Below are 21,904 nucleotides of genomic sequence, written 5' to 3'. Positions count from 1 at the left end.
AGCTTCTGTCAACCTAGCAGTTCGAAAGCATGTAAAAATGCAAGTAGAAAAATAGGGACCACTATGGTGGGAAGGTAACAGCGCTCCGTGCGCCTTTGGCGTCTAGTCATGCCAGCCACATGACCACGGAGACGTCCTCGGACAAACACTGGCTTTTCGGCTTTGAAATGGAGATGAGCACTGGCCCCTAGAGTCAGAAACGACTAGCACGCATGTGCAGGGGAAACTTTACCTTTTTAAGTCTGTAAAAATGTCGTAAGTCATTTTTTAAGTGTCGTTGTAACAGTCACTAAATGAACTGTTATAAATCGAGGACTACCTGTATTTCTTCTCCACTTTGTTTCAACAAGCTAAGTGCCTTATTGTTGTTAGTTGCAAAGTCATGTCCGACCCATTGCGACCCCATGGACAACGTTCCTCTAGGCCTTCCTGTCCTCTACCATCTTCTGGAGTCCGTTTAAGCTCACGCCTACTGCTTCAGTGACTCCATCCAGCCACCTCATTCTTTGTCATCCCCTTCTTCTCTTGCCCTCAATCTTTCCCAGCATTAGGCTCTTCTCCAGTGAGTCCTTCCTTCTCATTAGGTGGCCAAAGTTTCCTGACTCTGTGTACTTAGAGAAACCAATAATAGCTTTTCTTGTGCAGAGTCTGGATATTAAATACTCCAGGATTTCTTCTCCACTTTGTTTCGACAAGCTAAGTGCCTTAGGAACCCATGTGCTTCATTGAAGTACAAATAGCCCTTCACTTACTACCACAATTGAGCCCAAAATTTCTGTTGTTAAACGAGACAATTGTTAAGTGAGTTTTGTCCCACTTTACAATCTTTCTTGTCATAGTTGCTAAGTGAGTCATTGAGGCTGTTAAATTAGAGACACAGTAGTTAAGTGAATTTGGCTTCCCCATTGACTGCTTGTCAGAAGGTCAAAAAAGGTGATTACACGACTCCGGGACATTGCGACTGTCATAAATATAAGTCAGTTGGCAAGCATCTGAATTTTGATCATGTAACCTTGGACATGCTGCAATGGCCATAAGTGTGAAAAATGCTCATAAGTCACTTTTTTCAATGCTGTTGTAACTTTGGTCACTAAATGAACTATTGTAAGTTGAGGACTACCTGTAGTCAAGAAATATGCTGTAGACTAACACTTGGTAAAATGGTCATGAAGGCCTTGGAAAACATATTGAAATGCCGCGATGTGTCTATATCTGGAAGGATCAGAATAATACAGGGAGTGCTATTTGCTGTGGCACTACGAAAGTGAAAGATGGATTTTTGAAGTAGCAGGATAAGAAAAGTACTGAGGCTTTTTCTGTAATATATTTAATCAATTTCAACAAGAAACATTAAAATACACACTAACATAAAGAGAAAAGGGAAAAAAACATCAAGTTTTGTAAAAGTCTGATATCAGAGAAGACACCTGAGAACAATGGACAGCCAAGAAAACAAGTAAATACTTACTTTACTTACTTTTATTAAATTTGTATACCGCCCTTCTCCCAAAGGACTCAGGGCGGTTAACAGGGCATATATAAATAACAATACAAAAATTAAAAAGGAATTAAACAAATGCCCAATTAAAAATTATAATAGCGAGACTTCCGGTGGCGGCGCGGCGCCGAAGACAGCCTTCCCTGGCTGCCCGCGGCTCAGCTGTTTGTTTTTTCGCCCGAAACAGTGCCGATCAGCTGTTCGGGCGAAATTGAAGCCCCCTCCTCGGGAGAAGAGGAGGGGGTGAGGCCCCAGGTAGGGGTAGAGTTCTCCGAGGCCGCCTGAGCTTGGAGCTTGGGCGGCTGAAGGATTGAACTCCCCCGAAGCCTGGGTTGCTCCCAGCTGGCCGTCGTCTCTGCTCCGAACTTCTTGGAGCAGAGCCAGGCGTCTGCGAACCATCCCTGCCTGAAGAAAGGACTATGATTTAAAGGAGCAGGCAGAGCGGTACAAGAGGAAAAGGTGAAGAGGATTATTTTACTATACTCTCGAACTTGTTGGACTTTTTAAACTTTAATTGAAAGTGCGTCATAATTGAGGATTAAAAGATGGCGGCTAAACCTCCCTCTAAAACTCTTCGGAGTGGAGGATCCTCGCCGGTGCAACAATCATCACTACAGGCGTTGCACCCTCCTGAAGTGCTGACATCGAAGGATTTGCGAGATGCTCTGGATAAACATGCCCAGGTACTTTTGGAATCAATTAATCAATCAATTGCTGATAAATTTGCACAGATGGAGGAGAAATTGGAGAAATTCGAGGAAAGAATGGAAGAGAGGATGGAACAGAAGTACAGTGTGATGAGGGTAGACATTTTGACTTCAGTGCATAAAGTGGCGGAATGTGTGGAAGATTTAGATGAAAAAATGGATGATTTGGCTCAAAGGAATGCTATATTAGAAGTAAAAGTATGGGAGAATGAAAATGTAAGAGGCAAACTGGAAAGGGAGTTAAGCCTTGCCCAATATTACCAGATGCAGTTTGCTGTCAGAATCAGAGGTTTAAAAGAGAATGTTAAAGAAGATTTAAAGCAGCTGATCTCTGAGGCTCTCGAAGGGGTATTGAATCAGCCAGCATCTGAAATAAGAGCAGCTATGGATAAAGTGTTTCGGGTGAATTCATGGATTGCTAGACAGAGAAAGTTGCCAAGAGATGTGGTGGTTTACTTTGCAAAAAGAGAAATTAGAGATCAAGTTATACAAGCTGCCTATGATGCTAAGGTTGTGATTGCTGAACAAGAAGTTTTGGTTTTAAAAGAAATTCCTCCAAGGATTTTAAGGGGAAGAAAGGACTATACATTTCTTGTGCAAGAGCTTAAGCAAAGAGATATAAGGTTCAGATGGGAGATTCCAGATGGGCTGATGGTGATGTATGAAGGTAAAAGGTACAGGCTGATTACTGTGAAACAAGCGCGTGATTTCTACAATAATGTCTTTTTTTTTTTAAATTTTTATTAAATTTATTATTTAAAAACATTGGACACAGTACCAGCGAGCTGACAAACCTTTTTGTCTACAATGTTTAAATATATATATATACATGTATATATGTACATCAAAAATACACTTAAATACACTTAGATTACAAATCGGTGAAATACCACAATATTTAAAACAGTGAGCTAGTCTGTAAAACCTAATAGAGACCTTTCTTTTTATCCATCCAAAGATACAATTTGTTCCAAATTCTATAATAGTCTGATTGATCTTTATTCTTTAATTCCAAAGTTTATTTGTCCATTTCAGCGCAATCCCAAATTTTCCTAATAACCTCTTTTTGTCCTGGGATCTCATTCTTTTTCCATTTTTGCGCAAATGATATTCTAGCTGCTGTGATAATATGGATCGTTAAGTATAGCACATCTTTAGGATATTTCTCTTTCGTGATTCCCAACAAGAAAAGTTCTGGACTAAACTCCAGATCTTGTTTCAAAATTTCTTTCAGCCAAATCCAAATCATTCTCCAAAATTTTTGTGTTTTACTGCAAGACCACCACGTGTGGAAGTATGTGCCTATCTCTTCAGAACACTTCCAACATTTGGGAGATGCTGTTGTGTACATTTTTGCTAAGCGGGCTGGGGGAAGATGCCATCGGTAAAACATTTTAAATAAATTTTCTTTATACGATGAGGCCAGTGTTATCCTTTTATTCCTATCCCAAATTGTTTGCCAAGTATCTAGGTCGATGTTATGTCCTAAATTGTTAGCCCAGATCAACATGGGGTCTTTCACTTGCTCTTCAAACAGCTTATATCCCAAAAGTAATTTATAAAAATTCCTTATTTGTTTAGAGTCCGGTCCCAATAATATTTTGTCCAATGCTGTTTCAGAGGTATATATCCCCCATTCATTTTTATCCTTCCTAAATCTCGATTGGATTTGTAAGTAGGCCCACCAATCGAGTTTTATACCTTGTAATTCTAGTTCATTCCTAAGTTTCAATTCCCCCTCCTCATTCAGAATATCCTTGTATGAGATTATGTTACCCAAATCAAACAGATTTGGGTAAACTATCGCTTCAAGGGTGGATAGCCAGACCGGTATTTTGGTGTAATTGTGAGATCTAATTTTTTTCCAAGTATTGAGTAGCGCTTGCCTGATCCAGTGTCTTTGAAAATGCGAGAAAAGACCTTGTTTCTCCGTCCATAGGAAAGCATGCCAGCCATATTGCAAATCGTGACCCTCTAAAGTTAATAGTCTTCTATTTCTCAAGATTACCCATTCTCTAATCCAGCTCAGGGCCGCGGCGTGGTAATATAATTCCCAGTCTGGCAATCCAAAACCCCCATTTTCCTTCGTGTCTTGTAAATATTTCAATTTAATTCTTGGTTTTTTCCCCTGCCAAATAAAATTTAGTGATAATTTATCCAAATTTCGAAAAAATTTAGAGTCGAGTTGAATTGGGATATTCTGAAACAGAAACAGGATTTTAGGCAGAATATTCATCTTAATGACAGCAATTCTTCCCAATAATGAGAGTTTTAGGTTTCCCCATCTTTCCAGGTCACCTTTTATTTGGTTCACTACATTATCATAATTATCCTTTTTGAGTGAAGTGCATCTAGCCGTAATGTTAATCCCTAGATATTTTATTTTCTTGACTATTTCTATATCCGTGATTTCGGCCAGATTACCTTTTTGTTTATTGGTCATATTTTTAACAATCATCTTGGTCTTATTTCTATTTATTCGCAGTCCGGCAACCTCACCATATTTAGATAATTCTTCCAATAGCTTTGGTCCCGTCTGACATGGATCCTCCATAATAAAAACTAGATCGTCCGCGAAAGCTTGCAATTTAAAGGTTTCCTTTTTAATGGTTAATCCTTTTATCTTTGGGTCATTTCTTATAGTTCTCGTTAATACTTCAAGAGTCAATATAAACAGCAATGGTGATAAGGGGCAGCCTTGCCGTGTTCCCTTTTGAATTTGAAACTTGCTAGATGCTTCCCCATTAATAATTATTTTTGCTTCCTGATTGTCATAAATTGCCCTAATTATATTTATAAATTTTTCTCCCATATTCATAAAGCTAAGCTGTTGGCACAAAAAAGACCATTTAACATTGTCAAATGCCTTTTGGGCGTCTAAGAAAAGTAATGCCATCTGTTGTTCGCTATGTAATTCATAGTACTCCAATGTATCTAATATTATTCTAATGTTGTGCTTAGTGTGTCTCTTAGCGAGAAAACCATTTTGATCTGCGTGTATGAAATCATTCAGAAATCGTTTCAATCGTTCCGCTATAATTGATGTAAATATCTTGTAGTCCGAGTTAAGAAGTGATATGGGTCTGTAATTTTGGATTAATGTATGGTCTGTGTTATCTTTCGGAATAAGGGTTATGTTTGCCTCTAGCCAAGATTTAGGCGTCCTTGCGCCTTCTAATACTGCGTTAAATACCTCCACTAGGGGTTGAGCTAGGATATTTTGTAATTCTTTATAAATCTCTGATGGAAGACCGTCGGGTCCCGATGCTTTATTATTCTTTTGTGCATTAATAGCTTTTATCACCTCAGATAGTCGAATTTCCTCGTTTAACATATTTCTGGTATCTTCTGTGACCTTAGGTAGTTTGGCTCTTTGAAAATATTCCTCCATTTTCTCCACACTTGCCTGGCTATCTTCTTTATATAAACGTTCATAAAATTCCTGGGCTATAATTTTTTTTTTCCCTCCTGGTGGAATATTCTCCCTTCCTCATCTCGTAGTTCGTGAATCCAGTTTTTCCCCTTTTGTTTTCCCAATTTGTATGCGAGCCACCGGCCCGGTTTATTTGCATTTTCAAAAAAATTTTGTTTCGTGTTTCTCAATTGTTGTGCCAATTTCTCTTTGTCTAGGATGTTAAGTTTGTGTTTAATCAGATCCATAGATTGCTTGATATTCTCTTTTTGTGGATCTTGTTGGAGTGTAACTTCTAAGCTCTTATATTCCTCTTCTAATCTTTCCCGTTGTTGTCTTTTCCCCTTATTTTTATATACCATATATGCCCTCGCTACCCCTCTCATCATTGCCTTAGCTGTATCCCAATTGTTTTGTACTGAGGTGTCTATAGCTTTATTTTCCTTAAAGAAAAAACTTAGTTCTCTCTCCATCTTAGATTTGAATTCGTCTTCTTTTAAAATTGCTCTTTGAAGCGTCCATCTGGGTATTTTTTTGGAACCTTTCCAGATAAGTTTAATAGGATTGTGATCTGCCCAAGTACCTGTCGCTATATGTACCTCGTCTATTTCTGAACTAATTTCTTTCGTCATTCATACCATGTCTATTCTAGACCATGAGTTATGTCGGTTGGAGTAATATGTATATTGTCTAGCCTTACGATTTCTTTCCCTCCAGACATCTTGGATATTTAGTTCCTCAGCCAAGTTAAGAAAAGATCTCGGTAGAGTTCTTCTCTTCTTTTTCCTAAGCGTCTTTCCCATATAATCCAAATTTATATCTAGGATAGCATTAAAATCTCCTATTAAACAAATCTCCTCATAATCAATGCTACATATCTTATTATGAAGTGTTTTAAAAAATTGTTCTTGGTTATGGTTTGGGGCATATATCTCTACCATCATGACCTTCCTGTGATTTATTATAACCTCGACTATCAGTATTCTACCCTCTTTATCGTTATAAATTTGTTTTGCAGTCAATTTTGGGTTTACATATAGTGCCACTCCTCTCTTTTTCTTGTGTCGGTCTAAGGAAACGAATAGGTTCCCTATTCTTGGTTGTACTAACAAATATTTTTGTTGTTCCTTTATATGGACTTCTTGTATTGCCACGATATCCAATTGTTGGTGAATAAGCCTATTAAAAAATTTCCGCCTTTTCACTGGCGAATTCAATCCATTAATATTCACAGACATAATACTACACTCACCTCCCTTCATCTTACTTATTTCTGGTTTTTGTGGATCTCGTGATTCGGGGCTCTCTCTCTTCCTTGTCTCTAGTTCCATGTTTCTCTGTTAACTCACCGGATTTGTTCCTTCTATCCTCTGTAGCTAAGATCTTCCCATCCATTGCCACACGTATTGTATCTCTTTCTCTTACCTCCCTTCCATCTTGATCTTCTAAATCTACTTCCTCTTGGCTATGGAAGTGGCGTTTGTAAAAATCTTCTGCCTTCTCTATCGTGTCCAGTCTATGCCTTCTATCCTGCCACGTAACTAGAATACCCTCTGGAGTTAGCCATCTAAAGTTTACATTTTCTCTTATTAGTTTGGATGTTAAGAATTGATAGCCGCGTCTCAGATCCCTCATCCTTTTAGGTATCTGTTTAAGGATGGTGATTGGTTGGCCCCGAAATTCTAATGGTTCCTCTCTAGATCTATGCAGAAGCTCATCCCGAATTGATTTTTTAACTAGCCTTACATGTACTTCTTTTGGGAGGTTGTGCCTTCTCGCATAATTAGTTTGGACCCTGTATGTTTCATCAATTTCCGCCAGCATTTCCTCCTTCCCTACACCGAGTGCCTTTGCCATCAGTTCTGCCATCATGACCAACAGATCTTCCCCTCTTTTTTCTTGAACGTTCTGGAAGCGTAGATAATGAGCAGCCTTTTCTGCTTCCAGAAAAATGACTGTTGTTTCTAATTCCTTATTAGCCTGAAGGAGTGTTTCATTTAAATCATCTACTCTCTTTTCCTCTTTTTCCATTCTAGCTTCCATATCTTGAAGTCTTTGTTCATTTTTGACTAATTGCTGTTGAATCCCTTCAAATTTATCATCTATCGCTTGGATTTTCCCCTTTAATTCACCAGTGTCGTTTCTTATTTGGCCTATTTCTCTCTTCATCTCCTCGTGGTTTTTGGCCATTGCCTCGTGTAGGTTTTGCAAAAGGGCATGTAAATCTTTAAAGGAATTCGAGTTAGATCTTTCCCTTTGCAGCATATCCTCTATAGATTTCTGATTGGAGGGACTTGAGGCCATCCCCTGTCCCTGTGCTGCTGCCTTTTTGCCAGCGCTAGGCTTAGTTGCTCCCGAGATACTTGTCATGTTTCCCCAATTATAACAGCGTTTTATCAATGTATAATACCCTGAGTCTTATATAAACCTTTATATAATGTCTTAAAAGCAACCCCATTAACGCTTCTGGAAGCTGGAAAGGGATCTGGAGAAGAAGAACAACAAGAGGAGGAAACAGAGGAAAATGGTGCTGGAGGAGATCAAGCTACAACTTCTTTGGATGATCCTAGAGAGCAAAGAGTGACGCGTGCTGCTTTAAAACGAGCAAAGAAAATAAAAGAACAAGATCAGCAAAAGTCTTCAGATTCTTCACAACGCATTCATAGCCAAGCTGTGGGAGGAGCACGGCCTAAGGAAGCTAGTCCTATCAAAGCTGTGGTCCAAGAGCTTTTCGAGGATATACATGGCAACTAAATTTTTAACCTGGAATGTTAATGGACTAAACTCACCGCAGAAGAGGAAGAAAGTTTTTCAATATTTAAAACAATTTAAGATAGATGTTATATGCCTGCAAGAAACGCATATTAGGGTTTTGGATCAAAAGTACTTATTGAACTCGAGGCTGGGTACGCAATTTGTTGCTTCTGCAGAGAATAAGAAAAATGGAGTGGTTGTTTATGTTAAAAGTGCCTTAACAGCGGATTTAATTGAAGCAGATAAGCATGGAAGATATGTTATGATCGAGCTGTTGTTAGAAGGTAAAAAGACGCTTTTAGTTGGATTATATGCACCAAATCAACAACAAGCTGACTTTTTTACTTTACTTCATACAAAGCTTACCCAGTTGGATTATAAATCTTTTATTTTTATGGGGGACTGGAATGGAGTTATGGATGTACAGTTGGATAAGGCTGGAGCCTTCAAGCGCATTCCAAGTCACGCTAGACTGCCTAAATCTTTTTTTGAAATGAAGGATGACCTGGAATTGCGAGATATTTGGCGTGAGAGACATCTGCAGGAGAAGGATTATACTTTTTATTCTGATAGACACCAATCTTTTTCGAGGATTGATTTTATTTTGTTGACTAATGATTTTCTTTTGAGAACTAAAAAGGTGAAGATCTGCGCAAGAATTATCTCTGATCACAGTCCAGTGTGGTTGGAGATTGATAAGGAAAAAGGAGATAGGCGCTCATGGCGCGTAAATGAGAATCTGTTTAGAAATCAGAGAAATGTGGCCGGTGCAACAATCATCACTACAGGCATTGCACCCTCCTGAAGTGCTGACATGGAAGGATTTGCGAGATGCCCTGGATAAACATGCCCAGGTACTTTTGGAATCAATTAATCAATCAATTGCTGATAAATTTGCACAGATGGAGGAGAAATTGGAGAAATTTGAGGAAAGAATGGAAGAGAGGATGGAACAGAAGTACAGCGTGATGAAGGTAGACATTTTGACTTCAGTGCATAAAGTGGCGGAATGTGTGGAAGATTTAGATGAAAAAGTGGATGATTTGGCTCAAAGGAATGCTATATTAGAAGTAAAAGCACGGGAGAATGAAAATGTAAGAGGCAAGTTGGAAAGGGAGTTAAGCCTTGCCCAATATTACCAGATGCAGTTTGCTGTCAGAATTAGAGGCTTAAAAGAGAATGTTAAAGAAGATTTAAAGCAGCTGATCTCTGAGGCTCTCGAAGGGGTATTGAACCAGCCAGCATCTGAAATAAGAGCAGCTATGGACAAAGTGTTTCGGGTGAATTCATGGATTGCTAGACAGAGAAAGTTGCCTAGAGATGTGGTGGTTTATTTTGCAAAAAGAGAAATTAGAGATCAAGTTATACAAGCTGCCTATGATGCTAAGGTTGTGATTGCTGAACAAGAAGTCTTGGTTTTAAAAGAAATTCCTCCAAGGATTTTAAGGGGAAGAAAGGACTATACATTTCTTGTGCAAGAGCTCAAGCAAAGAGATATAAGGTTCAGATGGGAGATTCCAGATGGGCTGATGGTGATGTATGAAGGTAAAAGGTACAGGCTGATTACTGTGAAACAAGCACGTGATTTCTACAATAATGTCTTAAAAGCAACCCCATTGACGCTCCTGGAAGCTGGAAAGGGATCTGGAGAAGAAGAACAACAAGAGGAGGAAACAGAGGAAAATGGTGCTGGAGGAGATCAAGCTACAATTTCTTTGGATGATCCTAGAGAGCAAAGAGTGACGCGTGCTGCTTTAAAACGAGCAAAGAAAATAAAAGAACAAGATCAGCAAAAGTCTTCAGATTCTTCACAACGCATTCATAGCCAAGCTGTGGGAGGAGCACGGCCTAAAGTAACTAGTCCTATCAAAGCTGTGGTCCAAGAGCTTTTCGGGGATATACATGGCAACTAAATTTTTAACCTGGAATGTTAATGGACTAAACTCACCGCAGAAGAGGAAGAAAGTTTTTCAATATTTAAAACAATTTAAGATAGATGTTATATGCCTGCAAGAAACGCATATTAGAGTTTTGGATCAAAAGTATTTATTGAACTCGAGGCTGGGTACGCAATTTGTTGCTTCTGCAGAGAATAAGAAAAATGGAGTGGTTGTTTATGTTAAAAGTGCCTTAACAGTGGATCTAATTGAAGCAGATAAGCATGGAAGATATGTTATGATCGAGCTGTTGTTAGAAGGTAAAAAGACGCTTTTAGTTGGATTATATGCACCAAATCAACAACAAGCTGACTTTTTTAGTTTACTTCATACAAAGCTTACCCAGTTGGATTATAAATCCTTTATTTTTATGGGGGACTGGAATGGAGTTATGGATGTACAGTTGGATAAGGCTGGAGCCTTTAAGCGCATTCCAAGTCACGCTAGATTGCCTAAATCTTTTTTTGAAATGGATGACCTGGAATTGCGTGATATTTGGCGTGAGAGACATCTGCAGGAGAAGGATTATACATTTTACTCTGATAGACACCAATCTTTTTCGAGGATTGATTTTATTTTGTTGACTAATGATTTTCTTTTGAGAACTAAAAAGGTGAAGATTTGCGCAAGAACTATCTCTGATCACAGTCCAGTGTGGTTGGAGATTGATAAGGAAAGAGGAGATAGACGCTCATGGCGCGTAAATGAGAATTTGTTTAGAAATCAGAGAAATGTGGAAGAATGCAAACAGCGGATGAAGGATTTTTTTGAGATGAATATGAATAAGGGTACCTCTATGGATATGGTTTGGGATGCTAGCAAGGCCTATATGAGAGGGGTGTTGATATATATGAATAATAGACATAGACGTGCAGTGGAAACTAGAAGGAAAGAACTGGAGAATGAAATAAAGGAAAAAGAAAAGGCTTTGATTTTGAACCCAGAGGAGGTGAAGATCAAGGAGGCTATTAGACTGTTAAGAGGACAATTTGATAAATTAATGGCTGATCAAGTGGCGACCAATCTGCGGTTTGCTAGGCATAATACTTTTTGCAACGCTAATAAACCAGGCAGATGGTTAGCTTATAGATTGAGGAAAAAACAAAGGGCATCTAATATAGATAAGATTGAGTATAAAGGAAGGGTTGTGTATCAACAGAATCTTATTAAGGATGCCTTTGTGGATTTTTACTCGAAATTATATATTAAAGAGGACATTAATGCAAAAGATATTGATACGTATTTGGAGAATGCTAGCATCCCGGTTCTTACGCAAGTACAAAAAGAGGGGATTAATCAACTGATTACAGAAGAAGAAATTTTTACAGCTATTAAGGAACTGAAGGTGGATAAAGCACCAGGCACGGATGGCTTGACTGCGGCCTATTATAAAAACTTACAATTAGAGATGATAAAACCGTTAAAGGAACTGTTCCAGACAATCCAGAGGGGGGGAAAGGTGCCACCGTCTTGGAGAACAGCTTTTATCTCTTTGATTCCGAAGGAAGACCAGGATGCTACTTTAGTTAAAAATTACAGACCGATATCGCTTTTAAATACAGATTATAAGATATTTGCTAAGGTTTTGGCTAACAGACTGATGAGGGTTCTGCAACAGGTGATTCATGGGGACCAAACGGGGTTTATTAGTGGAAGACAAATGAAAAATAATGTGAGACATATAGTTGATCTGTTAGAGTTTTTGGAAAGACACAACCAGATCTCTGCTGCGCTAATCTTTTTAGATGCTGAAAAGGCTTTTGATCAATTGAACTGGCAATTCTTGTTGAAAGTTTTAGACAAAATGGATTTTGGGGAAAATTTTTACAACCGATTAGGGCATTATACCAAAAACAAACTGCCCAAATCATAGTTAACAATAGTTTGACAACAGCATGTAATATTGAGAAGGGCACAAGGCAAGGGTGTCCGCTATCGCCCTTGTTATTTGTGTTAACATTAGAGATATTATTGGTTAAGATTCGGAATTCGGAAAAAATTAAGGGGATACAAGTTGGAGATCAGGATTATAGATTGAGAGCATTTGCAGATGATCTGGTTGTTACAGTGACCCAGCCAGAGAACTCTGTTGTGGACCTGATGGAGATAATAACACAATATGGGAAGGTTTCTGGATTTAAAGTAAATATACAGAAAACAAAAATTTTGGCTAGAAATATGACAGTTTCGCAGAAGGCTCTCCTAGAAGGATTAACTGGATTTGAGATTGTTAAAAGGGTTAAATATTTGGGGGTGATTTTGTCGCCCTCTAATACAAAGCTATATAAAAATAATTATGAAAAATTATGGGGAAAAATTCAAAAAGAAATGGAGAGTTGGGAAAAATTGCAATTGTCTTTGTTGGGACGGATTGCAGCAGTGAAAATGAATGTCCTGCCCAAATTTTTATTCTTATTTCAAATGATACCGATTCTTAAGAAAGATTCTAACTTGGAGGAATGGCAGCGTGGTATTAATAAATTTGTGTGGGCAGGGAAAAAGCCACGAGTTAAACTTAAGATTATGCAGGATACTCGTGAGAGAGGTGGCCTTAAAATGCCTAATTTTAAATTATATTATGAAGCTGCTGCACTAGTAGGAATAAGTGATTGGATTAATTTGACACAACCGAGGTTATTAAATCTTGAGGGCCATGATTTGTTGTTTGGCTGGCATGCATATCTGTTGTATGATAAGAAGGTAGATACTGTGTTTAGGATGCATATTTTAAGACAGGCACTGCTGAGAGTCTGGAAGAAGTATAGACATAAGTTAAGCAGCAAGATACCATTGTGGGCAATCCCAAAACACGCAATAGAAAATATACATGCTGGTTTCAAACACGATGAGACTACTTATAAGGAAATTTTAAGTTTGGAAAGGAATGTTTGGTGCTTGAAATCATATAGCTTCTTGCGAGAAGAGAAGGTTGTTCAGACTTGGTTTCAATATATTCAGTTACGGGCCAGGTGGAAAGAAGACCAGAAAAATGGATTTGCAATGACTGATGAAAATTTGATAAAGCAAATTAGAAATCAGGGACCAGCACATATTAAACGGATATATCTTGCATTGATAGAGATCGATTCAGAAACAGAGCTTGTTAAGGATTGTATGATAAAATGGGCCCAAAACATTCAGGAAGTTATTACAATGGACACGTGGGAAAAGATCTGGGTGAGGAATGTAAAATTTACTCAAGCTCAAAATCTAAGAGAGAACTTTTATAAAATGTTTTATAGATGGCATCTAGATCCTAAAAAGCTTGCAAGTATGTATCCGAATTATCAGCCTAAATGTTGGAGGTGTGGTGATGAAGATGCAACATATTTTCACATATGGTGGACATGTAAGAAGGTTAAGGCTTTTTGGATAAAAGTCTGGTGGAATATGCAGAAGATTTTTAAACAGAGGATAAAGTTTTGTCCGCAACTTTTTTTGTTGGGAATAATTGCAGACGCTACAGTTGTGGACACCAAGCTGATGTTGAACTTAATTACGGCGGCAAGACTTTTGATAGGCCAATATTGGAAGAAAGAGGAACTGCCGACCATAGAAGAGTGGACTTTAAAGGTTTCCGACCTGGCAGAGATGGCGAAGATTTCGGCCTATTTGAAAGATCATTCGCAAGAACGTTATATTATGGAATGGAGAAAATGGATTGAGTTTATCCAGAACAAGTATAGGGTTAAGAAGTTTTATGTAGCATTCGAATAAGTTTTCTTTCGTGTTTTTTTTTCTTTCTTTTTTTTTCTATTTTAGTCTTCTATATATATTTAATAATGCTAAGTTTTGTTTGATCCTATATAAGTTAGAGAGTGATGGATTTTAGAATTTATAGTTGTTAGTATATGGTTGTTTATGATTGCTTTTTTATATATATATACCTTGTATTTAGCTCTGGGAAGTCGGGGGGGGAGGGGGGTTGGGGGGAGGTAGGGGGGGAGGAGGGAGGGGGGAGGGGGGAGGAAGGGGGGAGGTAGGGAGGGGAGGAGGGAGGGGGAAGGGGGTTTTTTAAAGGAAAACTGTACTTTAAAACTTTTCAATAAAAAAAATTATAATAGCAATAAAAGACCCATTAAAAAACCTTAACGTTCCCCATCAGGCCAGACCAGATAATTCAAATAAGTGGGTCTTCAGACCGAGCCGGAAGGAGCGAAGGTCCAGTGCCATCCAGAGCTCAACCGGCAGTTGGTTCCATAGCGCCGGAGCGCCCACAGAGAAGGCCCTCCCCCTGGGGGCCACCAGTCGACATTCCCTGACCGGAGGCACCCTGAGGAGGCCCTCTGTGGGCACGCACAGGGCGGAGGGGAGTTGACGCCGGCAGCAGGTGCTCCTCGAGGTACCCCGGACCCATGCCATGTAAGGACTTAAAGATCATAACCAAAACCTTGAACCTCACCCGGAAGACAACTGGTAACCAATGTAGCTCGCGGAGCAAAGGTGTAACATGGGAGTACCGGGAAACTCCCAAGACAACTCTCGCAGCCACATTCTGTACCAGTTGGAGCCTCTGAGTGGTCTTCAAGGGAAGCCCCATGTAAAGAGCATTGCAGTAGTCCAGGTGAGAGGTCACGAGCGCATGAGTGACCGTACACAGGGCATCCCAGTCCAGATAGGGCCGCAACTGGTGCACCAGGCGAACCTGGGCGAAAGCCCCCCTAGTCACGGCCACTATATGGTCTTCCAGAGTAAGCTGTGAATCTAGGAGGACTCCCAAGTTGCGAGCCCTATCGACGGGGGGTAAGGACTCACCCCCCCATAAGAAGAGATGGGATATTTTGAATGTCCCGGGATGCCGGAATGCACAGCCACTCAGTCTTGTCAGGGTTGAGCTGAAGTCTGTTCCTCCCCATCCAGGCCCGAACCGCCTCCAGGCAACGGGACATCACATCGAGGGCATCACTGGGGTGGTTTGGGGTCGAAATGAAAAGTTGGGTATCATCAGCATACTGATGATACCCAACTCCAAAACCATGAATGATCTCACCCAGCGGTTTCATGTAGATGTTGAACAAGAAAGGCGAGAGGACCGACCCCTGAGGACCTCCACAAGCGAGAGTCCTAGGGGTCGACCTCTGCCCGCCTGCCAACACCGACTGCGAGCGTCCCAGGAGATAGGAGGAGAACCACTGAAGAACTGTGCCTCCCACTCCCAATCCCCTGAGACGCCGCAGCAGGATACCATGGTCGATGGTATCGAAAGCCGCAGAGAGGTCTAATAGGACAAGGACAGAGGAATGTCCTCTGTCCCGTGCCCTCCAGAGATCATTCACCAGAGCGACCAATGCCGTCTCCGTGCTGTACCCGGGCCTGAAACCCGATTGGAATGGGTCTAGATAATCCGCTTCATCCAGGACCAGGGGAAGCTGGTGCACCACCACACTCTCAACAACCTTCGCAAGAAAGCGAAGGTTGGAGACCGGACGAAAGTTATTCAAAACAGCTGGGTCCAGAGCAGGCTTCTTGAGGAGAGGTCTCACCACCGCCTCCTTCAAAATGATCAAACAAATCAACCTGGAGTTCTCATTTGAGGCGCAAATGACCAGGCATAAAATATATTTTGGACATATTAAGGGCAGACCTTATTCTCTTGAGAAGGTTCTCCTACTGGAAAAAAGTAAAGATAAAGAGAATGATCAATAGGAACATGAACTCAGTTACGTTTGTGCTAAATACATCACTGGAAGAACTGAAGGACCCAGGCTAGGAACAGATTGTCATGAAGAAAATCTATATGGTCACTAAGAGTTAACTTAATGCCACACAAGAAAACAAATTGCCTGTATATAATCTAAAATGGGGAGTTTCTAAACTTCAAATACAAATTAGGGATTTAAACGTAAGGGTCAGCTTTTTAATTCACTTTAATTCAGCTGGCATGTTTTCCATGAATAATTAGATTATTAAAAATAGCTCTTCAAAACAGATGTTTGCTGTATTTTCTTTCCCACAGTTATGATAGTATGTTACTAAATTTAGCCAGATTCTGAATTCTCAGAATTAGTTTAGAAGAAATGTTTGTCTTCAGTGGTGTATTCTTCCACCATCCGCCATCAAGTTTTTAAAAGTTCCTCTTAATTTTTTTTTTGTCCTGGAATATATAAACAGATATATTCATATGCGAACTTAACCTACACATATGATTTGTCAGTTTGTTGGAGTTTTTTAAAATAATTCATATGGCCACCCAAATCAAAGATTGTGTCTGGGTAATGTACAATTGTTTAAAAATAAAGCCAACAATCTATCATAAGCAGAGTGGTAGGTGCTATGCAAACACATTTGAACTGTATAAATGAGAAAGAAGGACCTTTGTGGAAATGTATGCTGTATTGAAGCACATTTTTCAGAGCAATAAGTCTCTGGACAAGGCTTTGTTGGGTAAGCATCTTTTTCAGGAAGGTATCACTAGAAACCCATGGATTCCAATGGTCCTTTTTTTACTTGCAAATATACAATTTAAGACAATTTAAATGAAGATATTGCTCACCTACAAGGAGAAAACGCCCTGCCATGAACTCTAGATCAGGGCTTTTCAACCTTTTCACCCATTGTACCACTTTTAGGATATGGCAACATCCGAGTACCACCAGTCGCCTAGCAAGGTGTCAAAAACTTGATGATCAAAAAAAAAAAAGGAAAAAAATGATGAAGTACAGGTAGTCCTCAACTTACAACAGTTCGCTTAGTGACTGTTCGAAGTTACAATGGCACTGAAAAAAGTACCCCCCAATCCACAGCCGAGCAAGACACCTGCCTGCCCGTCTGGCAGTGCTCTTCCTCCAGTCCGAGGTTTTCATTGTTGTGAGCATTTCTGTTGAGGATTAGCAGCAGTGGTGGGGTGGGGGAGGTTAGTTTTTATTCCTTCCCCCCCCCCCCCCGTCTGGAGGGTGGTTGCAACAGGTTTTGGTCAACTGAAACAATGCTGGAACATGTATCTCACAAGTATACCCAATAGATTTGACCTGTTTCTTCCTGAAATAAAATCTCCAGTGTAACAATTGGAGAAATTCCAGGACTTCCCTCAACTTCTTCAGTTGACAGAACCCTGGAAGGATTGAGATAACATGGAGGAACTGAAGAAGAAGATTGAGGTTTGGTGGAATATTCAAAAGATTTTTAAGAAAAAGATAAAGTTTACCCCACAACTATTTTTATTGGGTGTTATTACAGATTGTGATACTAAAGAAACTAACTTGATGTTGAACTTGATAACAGCTGCAAAGTTATTGGTAGGGCAATATTGGAAGAAGAATAGTTTGCCTACTATAGAAGAATGGACGTTTAAAGTGTCAAATTTAGCAGAAATGGCTAAGATTTCTGCTTATCTGAAGGATCATTCACAAGAAAGATACATTTCAGTCTGGAGAAGATGGATAGATTATATTCAGAATAAATATGGGACTAAAAAGTTCCATCTAGCCTATGAATAAATTTTAGATTGTTATTATTACTAGTAGTTTATTATAGTGGATTTTTTTAATTAATTTTAATTATATGGTATTATTATTATTTTTAGTATTAGTATTGTTTAATAACTTGGATATTAATTTGTTTATGTTTTTATTATTATTATGTCTACTTTTATTTTGTTTGTATTTATGTTAAAGGGGAGCTAAAGCGCATTATGAACTTGGTTATCTATATAGTTGGTTAATGTTAGTTAGATTATGATTATTATATTTGTAACCCTGTACTCAGCTCTGGGAAGTGGGGGAGGGAGAGGGGGGTGGTTTTGGGTGGGTTGGTTTTGGGGATTATATTGTAACTTTTATAAAACTTTTTAATTAAAAAAAAGATGATTGAGGCTTTAGAGCAAGAGAAAATGGACTTACTCCAGAAACTCCAAACCAGCCAAGAATCCACAACAACCTAGCGGAAGTTTTACTTGTTGCTTCCCTGGGGAATTTAACCCTTTTTACAACATCTGAACAGAGGCTCCATCTCTTTTCTTCCCCCTTCCAGTTATCTCTTCTGTCATATTGCAACCTCACCCAGTTGATCCCTCTCTTCCTCTTTCCTCTTCCTCACTGGCAACTGGTATCCTTCCCCTTTTCATATCTCCGTCAAGGCTCTGCTTGCTTCCAAAATGTTGCGGAAGAATCTCAGGAGGGTGAGATCAGTATCTCTAAGCTAATCATTAAAGCAACTTGGCCTTTTCAGGTTTCTGTCTCAACATAAAAGTTGTTGCTGCTTCCTGAGTTGCATTAACCTTAATCTCTGGATTACTTAAAATCTGAAGCATTTTATCCAATTCATTTTCAAAATAGGTACCTTCTTAGTCTTTTTTTTGGGGGGGGTGTGCTCTTTCTGTTGGAAGAAAATCTCTTGTGTTTCTGTGTATGCGAAAGTGCCTTATCTAGTTATGAGCTGATAGGAACAATTTTCAAAATTATAAAGAAATTTATTTTATAAACAATTTTAATTAGGAGTTATTTATTTATTCTGGAAAATGTTCATATACTCCAGACATGTCAAACTCACGATGTCATGTGACGTCGCACAACATATCGGGACGGTTTTGCCATTGCCGGCAATGGGGTGGGGTGCAGCTTCTGGATGATGCATCCAGCCCATGGGCCGGCAGTTTGACACCCCTGATATACTCTATGCGCACCACAGAGGATTTTTGTGTATTTATAATTTTCTGCCTAAGCATTTTTAGGAAGTGTCATTTGATATTCAGGATTGACTTTCTTTCAGCTAAATATGGTAGCAATCATTGTTGAAGCCATTTGCAAAGGCAAAGGTTGCCTATTCCCAACCTGTCAACTGAAAAGAGTCTAATTTGATTCTTGAAGGTTTGTTCCTATCTACAGCTTTTATCTCACCCACATTATTTCATGTTTTACAGTGCTTTTCACGCTTCAAACTCATGTAAAATTCAGTCTGAATTTTAACCTTTGACTTATGTGACAGGTAGTAGATAGGCAGACAAATTCTAGTGATTTAGAATACTAATCAATATATTTAACCTATGTTTAATGCCACAAATCAATTATGCATCTCCAGGCTGTTTCACAGTACATTGGTCTGGAATAAAGACCCTATAAACCTGTATCCCATATCCATCAGATTATAAAGACCGGTATATCTTTAGCTCTGCTGGTTGACAGCTAAATTAAACACTTAAGTGTTGCAGTTTCTAAGGTGTAACGTCAAGTGCATTTACATTACAGGCTTTGAAAGTCTGAGTATCTTCAATTCTGATATATGTTTTATACTTTATTTTTAAAAGGAAAATGTATTTAGTTTTCAAAAACCATTATATATATCCAATCCAGTAAACAAGCCAGGTGTTTATCCAACAGAGTAGGTAGGGCTATTTGGTGTACTTGATTAGTTGTTCTTAGTAAGCTGTTTTTTCCTTTTGGCACTCAGCTGAGTTTCATTGGACAGAATAACAGAGTTGGAAGGGACCTTTGAGGTCTTACAGTCCAACCCTGGTCAAGCAGGAGACCGTATACCAGGGGTGTCAAACTCAATTTCATCGAGGGCCGCATCAGCATTGCTGTTGCTCTCAGGGGGCCGGGTGGGTATGGCCAGGGTGGGCGTGGCCTACTGGGTAGGCGTGGCTAGAGTGCATATGGCCTACTGGGTGGGCATGGCCAACTCTACATCGTTCGCATCAAGGGTGCTTATGGGGGCCTGGGCAGGAGTGGGACAGATCTGAGGGTCTCTGGAAGAAGGAGGGTCTCTGGGCCAGGGCCAAGGCAGTGGGGGCCGTTCCCTCACTGTTTCCAGGATGGCTTCGCGGGCCACATGAAACCACTTCGCGGGCCGAATCCGGCCCCCGGGCCTTGTGTTTGACATGTCTGCCCTATACTATTCTGGATGAATGACTATCCAAATCTTTAAAAAGTGTCCAAGTTCCATCACTCTGACACTTCCAACTCTGTTATTCTGTCCAATGAAATTTTCAGTTGAGTACCAAAAGGAAAGAAGAGCTTAATGAGGATAGCTAAACAAGTACAGCAAATAGCCCTACCTACTCTGTTAGATAAAAGCCAGGCTTATTTATGAGCAAATGAGGCTTCAGACTTTCCAGGTCCAGTTCACTCTCAGGCAGATTCATTTGAGGCCCAGTTGTAATCCATAGCCACCAGCCTAGCTGTCTGGGTGATTTGCTGAGTATTTTGTAGTTGACATTAACAAAGAAATTGCTGCTGGCACATGCTGTGCTGTTTCAGCTGTTCAGCACACCAGCTTAAGAGAAGTACATCACATCAGTCTAGCTACAGTTAATGCATTCTTAGATGCTTTCCATTAAATGCAGATTATGAAGTGCAGGAGGCAATAGCACTAAGGAAAAATAATCACATTAATGGATGTAGATTTTAGGCGTAAAATCAGTCATTTTTATTACAGTACTGAATCGGTTCTTAATTTTAAAAAGAGAACTTAGTTAATCTAGTCTCATTGGCTCCACCCAAAACATATTTTCAAAACATTTTGCTGTTTCCCTATTAAAATGTGGAAACATGTCATGGTTGAATGATAACTTGTGTCAGCATGTTACAAGAAAATCTTATCTTATGCATATTTCTATTCTTGTCAGACATTTTATATGGAATCCTTGATGCCCTCTGAGTTTTATTTGCTTGCAAATATTTCATTACCTGACTAGGTAACATCATCAGTGCTAATGAGTGTGGAGTTTGCAGCCTATTTATATACAATAGCTTGTCCTGTATAGTAGCTGGCTAGTTGCCATTGGCAGGCCAAAGTATTCTGTATATACAGTACAGTACACTGTATATGCTGTAAAGAAACAGGTAGCAAACCTCATGGGTAGCGCAGCTCAGAGATCACCAAGGACTTCACAAGTTAAACCTGAGTTACATATATTCTCTTCTATGGAAAACAATGATTGATTTATACACAATATATGATATAAGCATTAAACCCTATCAAAATGTGCCTGATACCTTCTTACTGAAGTTTAGTTAATAGGCAAAAAAGTAAAGCAGTGCCTCATCTATACTGCTTAAGCTCATTAGAGGAAAAGGTAGAATATAAATTAATAAATAATTGTGCATCCCATATACCTAGAAAAGTCCCATTACTGTATTTGCAACAAATGGAAAAGGTGGCATTACGACACACATTCACAAATAGTCATTCAGAAGGACCAGATAATACGTAACTATGTCTTCAAATGGCTTAATATTAGATACAGCAATTTGTTAAAGAGCAGTAGTTAAAGTGGAGCAAGTTAAACAATATTCTTCCAATTTAAAGTGGGGTCAGTGCAGTTCAGAAAAAGCTCTGACTCAGATGTGCAATATGGAATAAGCAACATGTAGTTAGCTGCAACCCCTTCATGGATTACTGCCTTGTTGTGGCGAAGGGGCTTGCGTAATTCAATGAGCTATGCCGTGCAGGGCCACCCAAGATGGAAAGGTCATAGCAGAGAGTTCTGAAAAAACGTAATCCACTGAAGAAGGAAATGGCAACCCACTCCAGTATCTTTGCCATGAAAACCCTATGGACAATACCAAAAGGCAAAATGATATGACACTGGAAGATGAGCCCCTCAGGTCGAAAGGCGTCCAAACTGGGGAAGAGCAGAGGGCTAGTACTAGTAGCGCCA

Source organism: Vipera ursinii (assembly GCF_947247035.1).
Source record: "Vipera ursinii genome assembly, chromosome: 1".
NCBI lineage: Eukaryota > Metazoa > Chordata > Lepidosauria > Squamata > Viperidae > Vipera > Vipera ursinii.
The sequence above is the reverse complement of the archived record's forward strand: the minus strand, read 5'-3'. Positions refer to the sequence as shown.